The sequence below is a fragment of the Coturnix japonica genome, chromosome 5, assembly GCF_054131305.1.
Source record: "Coturnix japonica strain WE chromosome 5, WE-NBRP24, whole genome shotgun sequence".
Classification (NCBI taxonomy): Eukaryota; Metazoa; Chordata; class Aves; order Galliformes; family Phasianidae; genus Coturnix; species Coturnix japonica.
In genome coordinates, this window is record NC_140667.1 from 11,321,357 (window position 1) to 11,327,393 (window position 6,037).

The window sequence follows — 6,037 nt, forward strand, 5'->3', positions numbered from 1 at the left end:
GTTGACCTTTAACTGAAAAAAAAAAATCAGACAACCAATTTTTGCCCCATATGGCTTGCTCATCAAATTTACTGTATGTTCATTCTTTCTAATATAGAATGCTATTAATATTTATTAAATGTTAATTGGCTGCTACTTACAATTTGACACTGAGATTTTGTGCAGTTACATAGTTTCTTAGAATTTGTAATCCCTGAACCAAAAGGTGGGTTATGCAGATTGAAAGAGGAAGAAAATAAAAATTTACACAGAAAAAACTGTTCTATACTACCTAAACTCTGATACATTCCTCCCCCCCACCCCCCCCCCCACCAATTGCAGTGCTATTTTAACAACTGTGGGGTCAAAAACCAAGTGACAAAAAGAGAAGACAATCTCCTGCAATCCACCAGTTGTCACTACTAGGGGCAGGTCAGCAACCACTCAGAGCCCAGTAACTGCTGTGCAACTGCAAAGCACTATCTTCTGTCACACCGGGTTTGCATCTGCCTTATATTTAAGAATGATCTGCAATGAAGGTTTATTAAAAGAATCCCATTAATGTTAGAAATACGAGCTAAACACACATTAATTATATTTTAAAACATATCAATTAACTCAGAAAATTAAATGCTTTTCAGACACATTTACAGCACAGTTGCATTGATCCTAAGAAATCTTGGCAGCCTTGACCGCCGGTAAATGCAATAATGGCTACAATGATACATACAGAAATCACTCTTACAAAGTTGCATGAGGAGAAGCTATTAAATGCAAAGATGTCTAAGAGCCTTTGTCAGTATAAAATTCATAATGGACTAAGTGTTGCAAGCATCTTACCCTGAAGTCATTTTCACTTGCAGATAGAACTCTGGTTGGAAAGTTGAAGTGCCAGCTACTGATTGTAAGTATTCATTGTCAAACTGTTCAAGACAAAAAAATTTAGCTTGCTTATATTAAATTTTAAAAAGACTCCCATTAGTTATAAAAGTAACACAAAACAGTGTTCTGAGAATGCTTTGTTTGCCACATACGGTGATAAAATTCACGTAAGCACAAAGATGTGAAACATGCTTGCATTTCCTCTTTGAAACTGCTCAGTATGTCAGGATACCTTTTTCTCCCAGTGCAAAGGATCAAGAACAGCTGCCAGTGCTGCAGTATTTGCACACTGTTTCCAGTGTACTGATAACTCTATATTCAGTTGCTTTTAATTGCAGTAATTAACTAAAACTAGCTAGTGACTTGATTATGCACATTATGTTCAGCTGCAATACAGCATCTCATTGGTTGAAGACTAAAAATTTAACAAACTGTATTGGCTTGCCAACACCAAAACAGAATGCAGATCTATTTTCTCTTCAGACAAATAATAGGCTAGAAAAACAGGCACAAGGAAGTGCTGAGAGTACTTATAAATGACAGTTATTTTAACTGGTGATCAGTTTAGTTGCAGATAAGGGAGAAGAAAATATATTTAAGTAAGAAAGAGAATAGATCTAGGGAACAACAGGCTGGGGGAAAATCAGAGAGAGAACCGCAAACCTGTCTACATCTCTAGAATGTTTAGGTCCCAGTTTGTCAGTACACTACTCCTAGTGATGAAAAACTCTATAGTTCATTGCTCCATCTGGCCCTTGGGTTTTTAATTTCCTCTTTTACGAGGGTGGCTGTTACCCACAAACCATCTGCTGTGTTTGCTCTGACATTACATTCAAGTAACACTAATCAGAAGTTAACAGGTAAAGATTTGGATGATTTTTGCTACCAGCTCTGCTGGAAGTAAGGAGGCAAATCAAACATTCACAAATAATTTTAGTCTTCTGTTTTCATTACTAAAAATAAATTGAAATTCAGTTCTACCACTCCTTTAGCAAATAATAACTGAGAAAATTATGAAGACTCACTGACTACTATGTCAAGAAAAACAGTGTATGGAATCCTACTGGAACACAATATTCTCTGTCTGGTAAAAGTCAACGTATTTTACCTCAGCTCTCAAAGGAGCAGTAGAATAGTTTTCAGAAATAATGTAACTTATATAAATACCAAATTCAGATATGAAAAAAATGGAATTAATGTTTCTCATGGAAAAGTGCACTTCTAATCCTGTTATTATTTACAAAACATTCTCAGATTGGAGAATTAGTACACAGAAAGCACCGAGGATTGTAAAACTAACCTGTCTAAACCTGCTAAACTCTCTTTAGAAAATGCTTACAATTGTTACCTCCTGACATTCGACACAAGAAGCTATTTTAAGAGAAAGAAAGTTTATACACTGCTTAACACATGGCAAGAATAAAGCTGCCTTACCTCTTGTTTGTTTGAATCCAGGTTACCCGAAACAGGCAAAAACTGCCCCAGTAACGCTGTTACATTGCCCACATCTGAAGAGATAACATTTAACAAACTGCTCACAACATATGAAGTTTAATGCGTGCATTAAACTTTTTGAATTAAACATACTGGCACATGGGTAGTTCTGACTTTTTCTATTAAGACAAAATAAAAACACAAGCCACAATATTTCCTGACAGCATCTGTCTTTTTGCCCTACCTGATACAATGTAGCTTAGGGAGCAAACTATATCAAAGAAGGTCCTATAAGTTTTCTTCAGAAAATATAAAATATAAAAATCCTCCCTTACAGAAGAACTCAGCTCTTCACCAATTTTTAGCTAATAATGTGGACAGATGTTTATACTCTCACATTACATTTAATTAGAAACAGCAAAGACTTACAAAATTTTGATGTGAAAAATGAATCAAACAGATGTTTAACCTAAGCACATATTTCATGAATTTCCAGAATTCTATCTAGAAAGGAGGCATTCAGCCTATTATTCCAACAACAACAACACAACAACTAACAATCTATTCAGAAATCCATGGCTGTTAGAACTGAGTTTTGTGCAAGTCCTGGTGAGGCATCGCATTTAAGAAAATCAGTATCTTAGGCTGTGTAGAAAAAAGTAGTATCTGAATAGCTAAAAAATGAACTTTGAGATCTCAAAAACCACCTTCTTTGAAAACGGATGGAATGTAAGTTCACAGAATGACAAAAACATTTGCGGGACATTCTGAGTCGCAAGACTGGAGGATACCCAACAGCCCTCAATGATGCTCTTCATTTAGAGTGATACAGTGACACCTTGTGGTATGCCGGGATAAATGGAACTGTATGCAAGCGCTTTCTGCTAAGCATGCTTTTTTTTATAAGAGAAGTTGATCTGTTCTGTATATTAAAAACCATAATTACATTCAACACCTCCATTACATCATTTTCATAACATTTAAATGTCTAGATTTTTATTGTTAAAAAATAAAGGAAAACAGTAACTTGTGATAGCTACACTAGCTTCATCTCACCTCTGCTCACTGCTGATTAAGAAAATAAGCACATACATTTGCATTTGAACGTTAACTGTGATCTACTATCTGACACGCTAGACATAACTTTTACTTTGATTTTACCAGATTGAACATAATTATGTTGGTCTTCATACTGTGGAATGAGATGAATTGCTTTTAGATCCTGTGTGCCACAATCCTTTATACAGAGTATTTGAGTATCTCCTTCCAGTTGGCAGATCATCTGGAATAAAGAAACAGCAATAGCCTCCCATCTAAGAACCTGCAATTCTAAGCATATACACAGAATGGTTTTCTTAAGAGTAACATGCTTCATAAAGCTGCATCATCACACACTGCAGTCTCTCAGACAAATGAATCATGGTACACAAAGGTGTCTGCATTCTGACCCTTTCTATTTGTTTGGTTTTGGAAACAGCTGCGATACTGTAGCTCTTCACCCTGGGGTGAGATGCCCTCCTGGTTCTCTAAAGTGTTCTATAAGGTTTTGCACATACTCTAGCTCGTTTTCTATTATGTTGGCCTAACGTTCAGTTCCCCACCCAGAACAAGCCCTATTTCACTTCAATGTTTTATGCCACTTATTCAGATATAACTGTAAATCAAGACTGTTCCTTCATGAAATAATCTTCATATTACTGTATGCGGCCTTGAAATAGAAAATAACATTTTATATGTAAAACAGCACTTAGCATATAATTCTTCTATCAATTACCAGACATAAATTACCAGGGGGCTGGAATCATTTCTGTGTAAATATCCAGGTTCCTCCACCACATCGTGCAGTGCTAACAACTCACAGTTGGACTCGTCAATATTTGAAATCTGGAAAAATAAAATAAAAAAAATCGCTCCATCTTCATGATTCCCCATAACATTTCTAATTGCATCTCTTACTTCTATCTGAAAAAAAAAACAAGTGTTATACCTTAACAGGCACTCCTTAAAGTTTTCATTGAATTCTGGGCACATTCCGTGAGTTTAGAGATCAAGCGCATACTTACTATTTCATCATAGACAGGAGCACTAGTCTGAGGCAAGCCATAAACACCACTGGAGCATTCTAGTACGTGAAATAAAGCAAGTTTTTTTTTTTATAAAGACATCTGTTAGCCTTTGTTTGGTTTTAATGTCAGGAGCTCACTCATAGCATTAAGAAGATTTTGCTGTCACCGTCCTATTTCAGACTATTACAGTCTTATAAAGTAATATTACAGTCTTAAATAATATTTAATATTCTCCTGTAACAGACTTTGGAAAAAAAGGCTCCCATATGTGCTTGATATCTCTAAAAGGTTTCTAAAGACCATCTGGTAAAAATCATTTAACAACAACATGATGCTTAAAAGGCTGATGTGTATGTCAGCTTCTGCTGGAAAGACTGCACAGTGCTATCATACAAAGGAGAGCTGGGAGACTTCGTGCCTTATAAAGAAAGAGGAAAAAAACAAAGGTAAGTCCGAACTTCATGATTGAAGCAACAAGAACATACATGAACACACACTGACCTGTATCAAAACTTCCTCCTTTCACACTTTCTTAGCTCTATGAACATTATCAGAAGGGGCTCACGCTGCTACTTCCCAAATCCAGGAATTATTTCATTTGGACATTCACAACCTTCTCTAACTCTGAAAGAGAAGTTCAAATAAACAAGTTATCCCACTCAGACACCCGTGACACTTACCACCATTAAAGCAATCAGACAAGTTGTTTGACTGCATAGGACTGTTTTGGATTCCTTTAAACTAATCATAATAAATACAGTTATTCTCACCTTCAACTGGAGGTAACAATGATCTGAACACCTGAAAAACAGAACAGTTTATAACTACTTCATACATTACACATCTCCTTAAAAAAAACAGCCACACAGAAACTGACTTTAAAATTGGAAATTATTTGAATTTCAAAATTATAATTAAGCACATAAGTGCTGCAGAATAACCAGCATTACCAGATACTATGGACAGCTGACTATTACTTCTTCTGCTTAACATGCTTTGTTTTATGCCTTTTTGAATTTCTGAATCCTGGAGTAGCAACATTTGTGTAAATATTTACACTGGAAAGAAATGTCAGCTGGTGCACTTAATTATTTCACAACAGCTTCCCAGAGGAAACACAGTGTTCCCCCAGAAGCCGCGTACAGAGCACAAAGTGAATTAGGCAGTTTCTTCAGAAAATACTCTACAGCCATAAAGAAAGAAACAAGCTCATGTAAGTATACTAAATATGAATAGTCTGCATTAAGCAGATGGTACCTGAAATCACGTTTAGTCTACCCTCGCAACTGTCTCATCACAAGTATTTGCAATAAGCACAATCCATGTCAGAGTTATGAGGAGCTGTTCTCAGTGAGAGAGCACAGTGTCTGATTCCAAGTCCTCCGAAGTTAAAGAAAAAGTTTTGTTAACTCCCTTGGTCGCAGAGTTAGCCCTACACAACCCTTATTTTTGAATTAATCTATATTAAGAAATAAATAAAGCTTTCTAAAAATATAAAAAGTTTATGCTATGATATTTGCAAAACATAACAAGCACAAACACGAAGTTTTGCGATGTGGAAATGTACCTACTATAACACAAGGAAATAACTAATCTTACAGTTTTCCACTTCCCCCCCCCACACACACACACAAAAAAAAACCCAAAAAAACCCAAAAAACAACACAGCACAGCCC

The 6,037-nt window shown here is 35.9% G+C and overlaps 1 long non-coding RNA gene across 1 annotated transcript; it reads right to left on the reverse strand.

Moving 5' to 3' along the window:
• Positions 1-818: 818 nt before the first annotated feature.
• Positions 819-5,816, reverse strand: LOC146760674 (uncharacterized). The gene is made up of 7 exons (XR_014947000.1): positions 5,619-5,816; positions 5,132-5,162; positions 4,863-4,985; positions 4,084-4,179; positions 3,457-3,577; positions 2,296-2,369; positions 819-902 (listed from the first exon to the last, which is right to left on the reverse strand). It is a non-coding gene; the product is annotated as an uncharacterized LOC146760674 (long non-coding RNA).
• Between the last annotated feature and the right edge of the window lie 221 nt (positions 5,817-6,037).